Raw genomic sequence first — 12,175 nt, forward strand, 5'->3', positions numbered from 1 at the left:
CAAGATCCAACACGCATCCGTGATGCAAATTCTCAGCCAAATAGGAGCAAGAGACTGTCCTTAGTCTCAAAAAAAGGCACTCACCTGCAGGTAAGTGAGCACCATGCCGATAGTGAAGGATGGACCACCTTCCATCTATGGCCGGAACATTGGAATACATACACTAATTTATCTTTTTGCTGCCTGTATACCTAGACAACTCATAATATTTCAGCTAAAAAAAAAAATCTCTTGGGGCACCTGGGTGGCTCAGTCGGTTGAGCGTCCGACTTCAGCTCAGGTCGTGATCTCACAGTTTGTGGGTTCGAGCCCTGCATTGGGCTCTGTGCTGACAGCTCGGAGCCTGGAGTCTGCTTCAGATCCTGTGTCTCCTCTCTCTCTCTCTGCCCTTCCTCCGCTCATTCTCTGTCTCTCAAAAATGAATAAAAATGTAAAAAAAAAATTTTTTTTAAAAGACATGGGGAGGCGTGCCGTGTCTGTGCACTGGAAGACTAACCATAGCAAAGATGACAATGTCCCCCAAATTGATTTTTTCCTTAAAAAAAAGGCACATATGCAACTAATCTTTGACAAAGCTGGAAAGAATATCCAATGTAATAAAGACAGTCTCTTCAGCAAGTGGTGCTGGGAAAATTGGACAGCGACATGCAGAAAAATGAATCTGGACCACTCTCTTACACCATACACAGAAATAAACTCGAAATGGATGAAAGACCTAAACCTATGACAGGAAGCCATCAAAATCCTCAAAGAGAAAGCAGGTAAAAACCTCTTTGACCTTGGCCACACCAACTTCTTACTCAACACGTCTTTGGAGGCAAGGGAAACAAAAGCAAAAATGAACTATTGGGACCTCATCAAAATAAAAACTTCTGCACAAGAAGGAAACAGTCAGCAAAACTAAAAGGCAACTGATGGACTGGGAGAAGATATTTGCAAGCGACATATCAGATAAAGGGTTAGTATCCAAAATCTATAAAGAACTTATCAAACTCAACACCCAAAAAACAAGTAATCCAGTGAAGAAATGGGCAAAAGACATGAATAGACACTTCTCCAAAGAAGACATCCGGATGGCCAACCAACACATGAAAAAATGCTCCACATCACTCATCATCAGGGAAATACAAGTCAAAACCACAATGAGATACCACCTCATGCCTGTCAGAATGGCTAACATTAACAACTCAGGCAACAACAGATGTTGGCAAGGATGTGGAGAAAGAGGATCTCTTTTGCATTGCTGGTGGGAAGGCAAGCTGGTGTAGCCATTCTGGAAAACAATATGGAGTTTCCTCAAAAAATTAAAAACAGAACTACCCTACGATCCAGCAATCACACTACTAGGTATTTACCCAAGGGATACAGGTGTGCTGTTTCGAAGGGACATGTGCACCCCCATGTTTATAGCAGCACTATCGACAATAGCCAAAGTATGAAAAGAGCCCAAATGTCCATCGATGGATGAATGGATAAAGAAGATGTGGTGTATACATACAATGGAGTATTACTCGGCACTCAAAAAGAATGAAATCTTCCCATTTGCAACTACCTGGATGGAACTGGAGGATGTTATGCTAAGCAAAATTAGTCAGTCACAGAAAGACAAATATCATACGACTTCACTTGTATGAGGACTTTAAGAGACAAAACAGATGAACATAAAGGAAGGGAAGCAAAAATAACATAAAAACAGGGAGGGGGACAAAACATAAGGGACTCTTAAATATGGAGAACAAACAGAGTTACTGGAGGGGTTGTGGGAGGGATGGGCTAAATGGGTGAGGGGCACTAAGGAATCTACTCCTGAAATCACTGTTTCACTAGATGCTAACTTGGATGTAAATTTAAAAAATTAATTAAAAAAATTTTTTTGATTAATCTTTAAAAAAAGGCACATATGAGCAAAGTATTTGAATGGACACTTCACCAAAGAAAACATATAAGTGGCATAAAAACATGGGAGAAATGTTCACTATTGTTAATCCTCAGAGAAATGTAAATTAAAACCACAATGAGAAGGCACTGCGCCCCTATTGAAACGGCTAACACGAAAGAAAAAAAAGCAATCAAGTGCCAGCCAAGCGGTGAAAACACTGGAACCCCCATAAATTGCTGCTTGGCGTATAAGATGGCATGGCCATCTTGGAAATAATTTAACATTTCTCCTAAATTCAAAGATGCACGTATTCCACAATCCAGCGATCCCATCCCTGGATATTTATGTATTTGTAAAGCAACCTTTCTGTGAATGTTTATAGCAAATTTGTTTATAATTTCATAAAACCGGAAATAATACATATGTCCATCAATTTGTGAATGGATAAGTTATACATCTGTACAACAGAATGTTCTTCATTCGTGAAAAAAGAATAAGCCATCGACAGACAAGAAACGCGAGCTAGACATCTATACGTCTGAAACCGGCATAGTGTTGGATGTCGATCATAGCTCAATTAAAAACTAATTAATTAATTAATAATTTTCAAAGTAGCAATAAAAAAGAAAAGAAACAGCTGAATCTCAAACACACAACGATACGCATTTCCGGTGAAAAAAGCTGGAAGCAAAGGACTGCCTTCTGCGTGATTCATTCTGCGTAAAATTTTTAGAAAAGGTAAAATTATAGGAAGAGAAAACCAAACAGTGGTTGCTGGTGTCTAAAGCTGGGAAGGGGAATGGCTTTCAAGAGACACAAAGGAACTTTTAGGGGTGATGTAAATGTTCTGTATTACGACTAAGGAGGTAAATGTATACGTGACTGTATTCATCTACCAAAACTCATTAAAGTTGGTTCTTACATCTGATAAATTGTAAATTTAATTCAATTTAAGGTAAATTACAGTTCACTAAAGCTGATCTATAATTTATAATTTACATAAAATGAAGACAAAGAACTTTTAGAAAATCCGTACACACCGACACCAAGTTGGGAACCGAGAAAACGGTGCACAACATGGACAATTTGATAAGGGGCAAGCAGGGGAACGTTCTGGAGTCACACTGGCCTTCGTGGGCCAAAGCAAGCATTCATCAGCATTGTGCTCCAGCCGGGGTTCCAGGGATCCAGGATGCCTGAATCACTGGAGGGCCTCTCAGAATCAGAATCTCCAGACTCCCCGCCCTAGACCGACTGTCGTTTGGGGACGTTCACCAGGCGATTCTACGGTCTGGTCCTGAACAGAATCAGCTCACGCTGTGCAAGGACTCATGCATGGGACCCTTTAACCCAAATCCACTTAATGATCTGGTGCTAAAACTGCTGGATGAAACATTCAGTGCTTGGGAATTATATATATATATATATATATATATATATATATATATATATTTAAAGTAGGCTTCACGCCCATTGCAGGGCACAATATGGAGCTTGAACTCATGACCCTGAGATCAGGGTCTGAGCTGAGATCAGGAATCCGATGCTTAACCGACTGAGCCACCCAGGCGCTCCACAGTGCTTGGGAATTTCACGTGCCATGGCGAGAGGGCTGCCCAGGGCGTCTGAGGACGTGGATGAAGATTGTTGGTGGGGCAGGGGGTCAGCCTACAGGAAGTCCATGGCACCCAGACTAACCATGATCCTCAGCACACAGGTGCTCTTTGCTCAGAAAGGCTATCGCTGAACACGGAGGAGGTGTCAGAAAACATGTTTTCTTAGAGGGTGACTTACTGACACACCAGTTGTTGTGTTTCTCTTTTTTCCCTTGGTTGCAAATAGACGTTTCCAAAGCAGAAGCCCTGGATGTGTTCCTGACTCTTGCTAGCAGGGCTGCTGGTTATGAGCCATCTGCAGGCTGTGCACGTGTCCACCCAGCTCTCCCAACAGGGGGCTTTGCCTGATGGGAGAACTTGCATAAAACACTTGGAAGTTAGAACAGGGAACATTCTTTCAGACGCAAATAACGGCTATTAGGACAGTCTTTCTCTGAAATAGCTCGATGTCCTCAAAAGTATTGTTCCCACTGTAAAACCTGCATCCTTCCTTCGCCACTGCTCTTCCAGGCGATGCTAAAGAGCTCACAGAAAAGTTGTAAGCAGAAGCTCAGTTTGTGACCATTTGCTAATAGCTGCTCTGTACTGGAACCGATCCTACCGGAAACAGTGGCTCCTCGGAACATACATATGTCAGCCGTGCCTGTGGCAGTGATCTCAATCCTTCTTGCTTGTCGGAACCATCTGGAAGCCCTCACCAGAGAGGCGCAGATTTCATTGTTCCGACATGACACCGGGCACGACCATTTTTTTTTTTTTTTTTAAGATACACATTTCCTTATATGCCTCCGGAACTGAGGACCACTGGCCTAGAGATACGAAACAAGGTGAAAAGTATTCAAGAAGCGAACTTTATTGAGCACTTATTATGTGTCAGGCACGACGGTTGAAGGTGGCAGGTTTTCCCCCGGCGGAATCCTAAGACCTTATGTTCTTTGGCTGGGACTGCGAGCAGACAGAAGATGAAGCCCTTGTGAAAACCACGTGTGCACACACTTCTTTAGGAAGGAGCTGAACTCCTCTATTTGATTCGAGCAAGACCGCGGCTCTCAACGCAACCTGCAACGGCAACGAGTAAATCTGCAAGCGACAGGGGAGGATCAGCGACAGGGAGAGACGCGAGCCCAGAGATTGTACATTAAAGAAATCTCTGCAATGCCAGGATATTGACAAAGGTACATGCTGATAGCCAAGGAGCATGTAAGGATTTTAATACCACATTTCCAGTTATGGCTAGAGAAGCGTAATTAGGTACTAAATTACAATGTTAATATTCATTTGAACAAATAAGTTCTTGTAGTAGTAGCATCAGGGCCCTGGGAGGGCAGCAGAGGAGTTGATTAAATGGGCAGAGAGTTTCTTTGAACAAGTTCCGTCCTGGGCTCTGTGAGGTCAGCTGCCAGCAAAGTCTTCAGAGGTCAAGACGTGGACCGTGAACGCTGGCGTTTCTTCTTTTGTAGCTCCACTCAAGGGATTCAGAACCAAGCAAGGAAATATACGAGGCATTACAATTCCGGCTGGTAACACAGGCTACAAAGGAGTGGGGAAAGGGACCCCCCACCCCCAGGAGAAGGGCGTACTGAGCAGGGCCATCCAGAGCAAGTACCGGGCTCCACTCAGTGCACAATTCTTCTAGCACAAATAGAAGGAGAGGGTCTTGCTGAGGTGTCCTATTACGGTTGACTTATCTATTTATACCTCCAGTTGATCCAAAAGAGTCTGAGGTGGGGCTTACCTGTCATCTGCAAGAAAATTAAAGTGGCTTCCTAAAAGGGGCAAACACAAATTGAAGTAATGAGAAGGGAGGCGGAGGGAGGGGGGTGAAGAGAGAAAGAGAAAGGAAACACACGCACGCACGCACGCCGGCAACTACACATTCTAGTGCCTTCTGAAGTCCAAATCTTAAACGGAGCACAGCTCCCCCCTCGCCCATCTCCCCAGGACTCTGTTGTCTTCCTACCCAATTTCTCTGGGCTTCACACAAAAGGTAAGATCCCAGATTGAGCCATCCTAATTAGCCGGGGCCCTCTCCTGTACGTAACAGAAGCAAATCTGTCACCAGCCGTGGAAAACAACCGTCCTCAGCTCCCCCAAACCCCAAAACGCATAAGCTCAGCATTTTAACTGGCTGGGGTAAGAGCCATTATTTTCATTAATGGAGCTCATTTTTATTTTATTGGGCTTTTTTACTATCAGATTAAAAGCATGTTTTTATTGTAGTTTTTTTTCTAATGCAATCTTGGATGAGGTGCTCAGAATGAATGGAATAGTTATTGTTTTAATTATTTTTTCATTTTGTGTTTTTATTTCGTTTGTTCCTTTTATTTACTACTCTTAAGTTTGCCGTAATAACGCGGACGCAGGGTGCTTGGAGGCCTCCAGTCAGCACCCCGCGGTGGTTTGCATCAGCTAAGGGCCAGGGAACAGAAAAAGCACCAGCGCACGGATGCTTTCGGAACCCGGGGCCAGCACAGCCCCACAGCTCAACCGCACTGACGCGCACAGCACACGGGCAGAGCCAAGGGCATGGGCCCCTCGGGGCCGAGAGGAGAAACGCAAGGTGTCATTCCAGGTCACTTCTGCTCCTGCTCCTGTGCTAAGGCACCCTGGCTCCCTAGGGGAACAAGGGGTGGGAAGGAGTCTCAAGATAGATAACCACGGGGCATGTTACCCGCTCCCAGCCACACGTCACCGATGCCGAGGTCCACATGGGATCTTGCAACAACCCACAAGCTATTAACACGCAGAGACACTTAGCTGCACCCGGACCCTTGTTCCCTGCCCATGAATTGGGGGGGGGCGAGGAGGGAAGGAAACAATGCCTTTCCAGAAAGTCCAGATGTCTCTGCAACCTGGTAGGCTTGGGCAGGGCAGGATTTCTAGATTCCTACTTAGCACTAGAAGTTGAGCGTGTGGGTTGTCTGTCCAGGGACAGGCTGCAAAAGTGCTGGGCACGTAAATGCCGACGACTGCTGATGAAGAGCTCCTTTGGGCCACTTATATGCCAATACTCTTGATCTCTCTGGATCTGATTGAAGAAAGCATCCACCCTCTAGACAGAGGCCCAGGCCTGTGCTTGGGTTTGCCACGGGCCCTCACTTGGCCTGTGGCCTCACGCCTCCTTCCCTTTACTGATTCCCTTTTGCCTGCCTGGCCCCCATTCCCAGGGTGGTCCCCACAGTATGCTCTAGGTCCCCAACCCGTCTGGCCTGTGAAGTTAAATCTAGCAAAGCTCCAAAGATCATGCTAGTGCCCCCCTCAAAGGGCTTCCCGTCACATTCACAATAAAATCCAAACTCCTTGGCAGACCCCACGAGGCCACTGCCATCTGCCCCGTCCTGTCCTCTGGGCTCATCTGCCCCATCTCTGCCCCCACTGACCTCACTCCAGCCACACCAGCCTCCCCTGAAGGAGCCTGGGCCGCTCCCTACCTGGAGGTCCCCCCCTACCTTTGCGTGACTCTATTCCTAGAGGGGATTCCTGGAGAGGCCACCTGCTCACCCTCTACCTCCCCCCATGGCTCTCTGTGTCCTCACCTGCTTTCATTTTCACTCTGACACCTGTCACTGCTGACCTTACATCACTTACGTTTTTGCTGACCTCACAAAAGGGATAAAAGTGAGAGAAACTGCTGCGTCCCCAGGCCAGCACAACAGCCCTGGGGCAGATGGTCAAGAAGGTTTTGGTGGAAGATGCTTCGGACGGTCTTTATACTGTTGTATCCCCAGCACAGAGAAAGTTGTGGGCATACAGTAGATAGTCAATAAATGCTTGTTGCCTAGGGGGAAATGCGTGAAGAAAAAGTCAATGCCCAGAAGTGCCTGACGCATGACTGGTTTGTTGCCATTTAAGTTCCAGTGGATGAATCAGGAATTTCCAGAGTCAAGGTGAACTCAGGACTCAGCTCTTTCCTTCCAGCCCTCCTGAAACCAACAGAATACTGCTGAGACAGACCACTTTATTTTGTGTCTAAACAAAGGGAAGGTATATGATGCTTTAAAAATCCACAAATGTTCACTTTTTAATAAATGTTGAATCATTAACTTTATTTATTGTCTCCTTTGATTCATATAGGTCATTTCTCAAAACATGTTCTACGGATGGATAAAAGAGATATGATACACACACACACACACACACACACACACAATGAAATATTACTCAGCCATAAAAATGAATGAAACCTTGCCACTTGCAACAACATGGATAGACCTGGAAGGCATAATGCTAAGTGAGAAAAGTCAGGTGGAGAATGACAAATGCCATATGATTTCACTTGTATGTGGAATCTAAAAACACAAAGCAAACAAACAAAGAAAATGCAGAAGTCGACCATAAAGACAGAAAAGAACGCAGTGGTAGCCAGAGGGAAGGGAGGGGGGGATGGGCCAAATGGGTGAAGGGATTGAGAGACACAGGCTTCCATTTCCGAAATGAATAAGTCACAGAGGTGAAAGGCACAGCATAGGGAAAGGTCAATGGTATCGTAATAGTGTTGCATGGTGACAGATCGTAGCTATACTTGTGGTAAGCATAGACTTGTCCAAGCATTACGTTGTTACTAATGTAACAGTGTGTATCAACTTATTTTTAAATAAAAAATACATAAAATAAATAAACAAAGGTCGATCCATAGTAAAAATAAGAAGAATCAGGTCTTATCCTAGGATATGCCATTCATTTTTCAACTACTTTTTAGAAACAGAAAAATAAAATATGAAAAAAATAACTGAACGAAAATATTGGGGTAGGAGGAATGAGAAGAAAAAAATGGATACAAAACCTTTTGCTGTGACCTTTTTTATATCATTTTATCTTTGAACTATATCTATTACAATCATATAACTTCGAAGTGATATATATTATCATAATCAAAGATAATTTAAAGAAAGGGCTTAAAAGTGGTGATAACGACACAGAATCTGGAGCACAGTTGCACAAAATCCCAGCACTGAATTCTAGAAACAAATTCCATTTAACAAAAGATGCCGTTCCCTTAAGGGGAGTGAACACTGCATCTAAGGAACTATTTGTTCCTAAAGACAATTTGGAAGGAGCTCTCCTACCTTGGAAAGGATTCCCAGATTTAAGTTATGTAAACAAAAGAAGTCCATTTATCATGACCCACACTCAGGTGCCAGGGCTCTGTGGCATTCTGAGCACGAGCCATGAAGTCGCCGGCTCTGTGGGCTGGAAAGCTGTCCTTCCGTGATGCACATGGGAATCCCATAGCAAATACAATTATATTTGCCTGAGAATTTTGGAACAAAATGGGGCCCGTCAGGCCGGGGGTTCTTGATTTAAGTTAGGCAGACTTTAGTTGGTTACTTTTGCCATTTGGCACAACCTTAATTGTATAAAGTGCTACAGGCTGGGGCCCCTGGGTGGCTCAGTCGGTTAACTGTCCAACATCTAACTTCGGCTCAGGTCATGATCTCACGATTCTTGAGTTCAAGCCCTGCATTGACACGGCAGGGCTCCACACTGAGTCCTGAGCACTGTCGGTGTGGAGCCCACTTGGGACTCTCTCTCTCTCTCTCTCTCTCTCTCTCTCTCTCCCCACCCCCCCTCTCTCTGCCCTGACCCCGCTTGTGCGCATGCATGCACATTCTCTCTCTCAAAATCAATAGAAATTAAATAAACAAAGAAAGAAAGAAGTAAATAAATAAATAAAGAGTGTTGCAGGAGATGACAAAGTTGTGGGTCATACATTTATGAAAAGATAATATTCAGCACTCACACACAACTGTGTGTCACTTTCCTGGCACGATGTGGAATACAGGTTGGGACATGCAGTTCGATCCCTAGTTTGAGCTGTGTGCAGGCTTCTGCATCGGTTCGTAGGAAGTAACACACTCCTACTAATTGTTCTTACAGAGTAAATGTAAACTCTACAAATTATATAATGAAATATTATATGAATGCAATCATAGAAAAGTCAATGGCCAACCTTCTCTCTACCAAACACCATTCTAAGCCCTTTACAAGTATTGTCTTGTTTCATCCTTATACCCAGGGCATGAGGCAGTACGATCTTCTCTCATTTCAGATGAGGGGGGTGGGACACGGAAGGGCTAGGTGGCTTGCTCAAGGTCATAGAGCTGGTAGGTGCACAGTTCCATCAGAACACTAGTCTTGGGGCCTAATATCAACAGTGATGGATACCATGATGGAATAAAGGCTGGTGAGCAGAGAGCCATGGGGAGGGGGGCAGGTGGTGAGCAGGTGGCCTCTCCAGGAATCCCCTCTAGGAATAGAGTCACGCAAAGGTAGGGGGGGACCTCCAGGTAGGGAGCGGCCCAGGCTCCTTCAGGGGAGGCTGGTGTGGCTGGAGTGAGGTCAGTGGGGGCAGAGATGGGGCAGATGAGCCCAGAGGACAGGACGGGGCAGATGGCAGTGGCCTCGTGGGGTCTGCCAAGGAGTTTGGATTTTATTGTGAATGTGACGGGAAGCCCTTTGAGGGGGGCACTAGCACGATCTTTGGAGCTTTGCTAGATTTAACTTCACAGGCCAGACGGGTTGGGGACCTAGAGCATACTGTGGGGACCACCCTGGGAATGGGGGCCAGGCAGGCAAAAGGGAATCAGTAAAGGGAAGGAGGCGTGAGGCCACAGGCCAAGTGAGAGCCCGTGGCAAACCCAAGCACAGGCTTCAGCCAGTACATGCTGGTTGCCGATGGCCAGATCCCCCAAGTTTTCAAGGGAATCCACAAACCCTCATTTCAAATTTGTGAACTTAGAAAGAATCCTATGCACAGACCAAACGCACCGCTAGGCCACAACCAAACCTCCAGGCACCATTTGCCCCAACGCACCCTTCGTTCTCTCCTGTGCTGTTCCACGGTTTACGTCTTGCTGTCCCGACCAAACTGTGCGGTCCGGAGAATAAGGATTAATGCAACTAGAAACTTCTTCAGGGAAGCTCCGGGGCTTGTTGAGAACGCATGGCGACGCACTGAGGAAAACCCTTTTGCCAGATGCCCAGCCTCCGAGCCCTGCCAGGTTTTACGCTCCCAGACCAGCGGGCTCCTCGGAATCTTACCTTTTCTCTCTCACTCACCTTCTGTGCAGGAACGGTCCGCTCTCAGCTGAAGAGGCAAAGCTGAGCTGGTCAGTGGGCTTAGGGGCAGCTCTTATATCTGGGGGTGGGAGCTTCAGGCCCAACTGGGGGGAGGACTTGCCCTGCCAGCCATACGTTAGGACATCTAGCCCTGAACACCCTGCAAAGGACTGACTACCCGGACAGCCCCATGGCCTGGTATCCTCATTCTGTTCCCCCTTGTCTTCTTCACCGTGAAGGCCTTCTCGCTCTCGGCCCCTGGCCCTCTGTCAGTCTAAAGGAATGAGAACATGTTAAGAAGGCTGCTCCACACACTCCTCCATCCCCACCACACACACGCAGACACGCACCTGCACACGCACACGCACACACACACACACACCCTGCCGAGGAGCCCCCAGCCCAAACTACTACCTCGTGCACACAGGAAGTCCGGGATTTAATGGCCGGGCTTATCTTGTGCGACATTCCCCAGGCTCCATTTTTCATTAGGCAATTTTTAAAGAGTTTTATGACCCCACGAACAATAATTTTTTTTAGTGAAAGCAGACTGAATTGTAAGTGGCGGTAATTACAGCAAACTAATTGTAGGCAAAATTAGCAAGAGGTCAGATCCGCTTGGTCGCAAAAGAAAATATATGCCTGGATCACACCTTGACTGATCTTTGGGAAATGAATTCATCGTGGAAAAAAGGGACCTTCCTAAGTTAACAGGGGGTCTCTAGAACATTTGCAGGAAATAGGTTTTCTCTTCGGCTTTTGCTAGACGCCCAGTGTGTGTGGATATGGGCGCCTGTGTGTGCACGTGTTGGAGTGGAGACAGGTGACATGTCGGTTTCCACAACACCACCCCAGAGGGCTAACCAGCTCCTTAGTGGGGCATGAAACGTGACCCAGAAGTCTGGAGACTTAAAGCGCCTTGGGCCCCTATGAACTCACACATTGTCGAGTATAATCCTCCTTCCCCCGACGGGATCAGCTCGCTTTAAAAATGTGCCAGGGACGGCAGGATTGGGTGGGATAGTGGCGTTTCCCTCCGCAGTGTCACTTTAGCATGGAAGATCAACACGCAATGATTCCAGTACAGAGGTCATGCCAAGCGGACTGATGGTCCCACAGAGCTCAGACTCGTGATGACCCCTATCCCTGGTAGACTGCAGCCGGAAACAGTGAATCACATCTTTCAAAGGAGCAGAGTCCCAAAGGCAGGACCCAGGGTTGAAATCCCACATGACTGAACTACCCTTGAGATCTGTTGGTAAAGACTAACTTGGAAGATGACATTCCATCTCTCTTCAATCAGTCTTCACTTGTTGGCACAGACCCCCGCTTCGACGGAAGACTGCCGCCTAAAGTACCTAGTTTAGGTTTACAAGCCTTATTACACAAAAGTCGCATCCCTTTACACCCCAGAATCCACTCAGTGCTCTGCGAGGGCATGCCGTCAGAGGAACCTGAACCTGAGACCTACCTAAGGGAAGATCAGGCTGGTGCCCTCACCACCAGACTATTCCAACTATTCAGATGCCTTTCCTTTTAGCTGACAGAAGTGTGGCCGGCCCAAATCTGCACGGAGATGTCCCAGTGGATTGCCTGGTAAGAAAATGGAGAGGGCGGATGG

The sequence above is a fragment of the Lynx canadensis genome, chromosome E2, assembly GCF_007474595.2.
Source record: "Lynx canadensis isolate LIC74 chromosome E2, mLynCan4.pri.v2, whole genome shotgun sequence".
NCBI lineage: Eukaryota > Metazoa > Chordata > Mammalia > Carnivora > Felidae > Lynx > Lynx canadensis.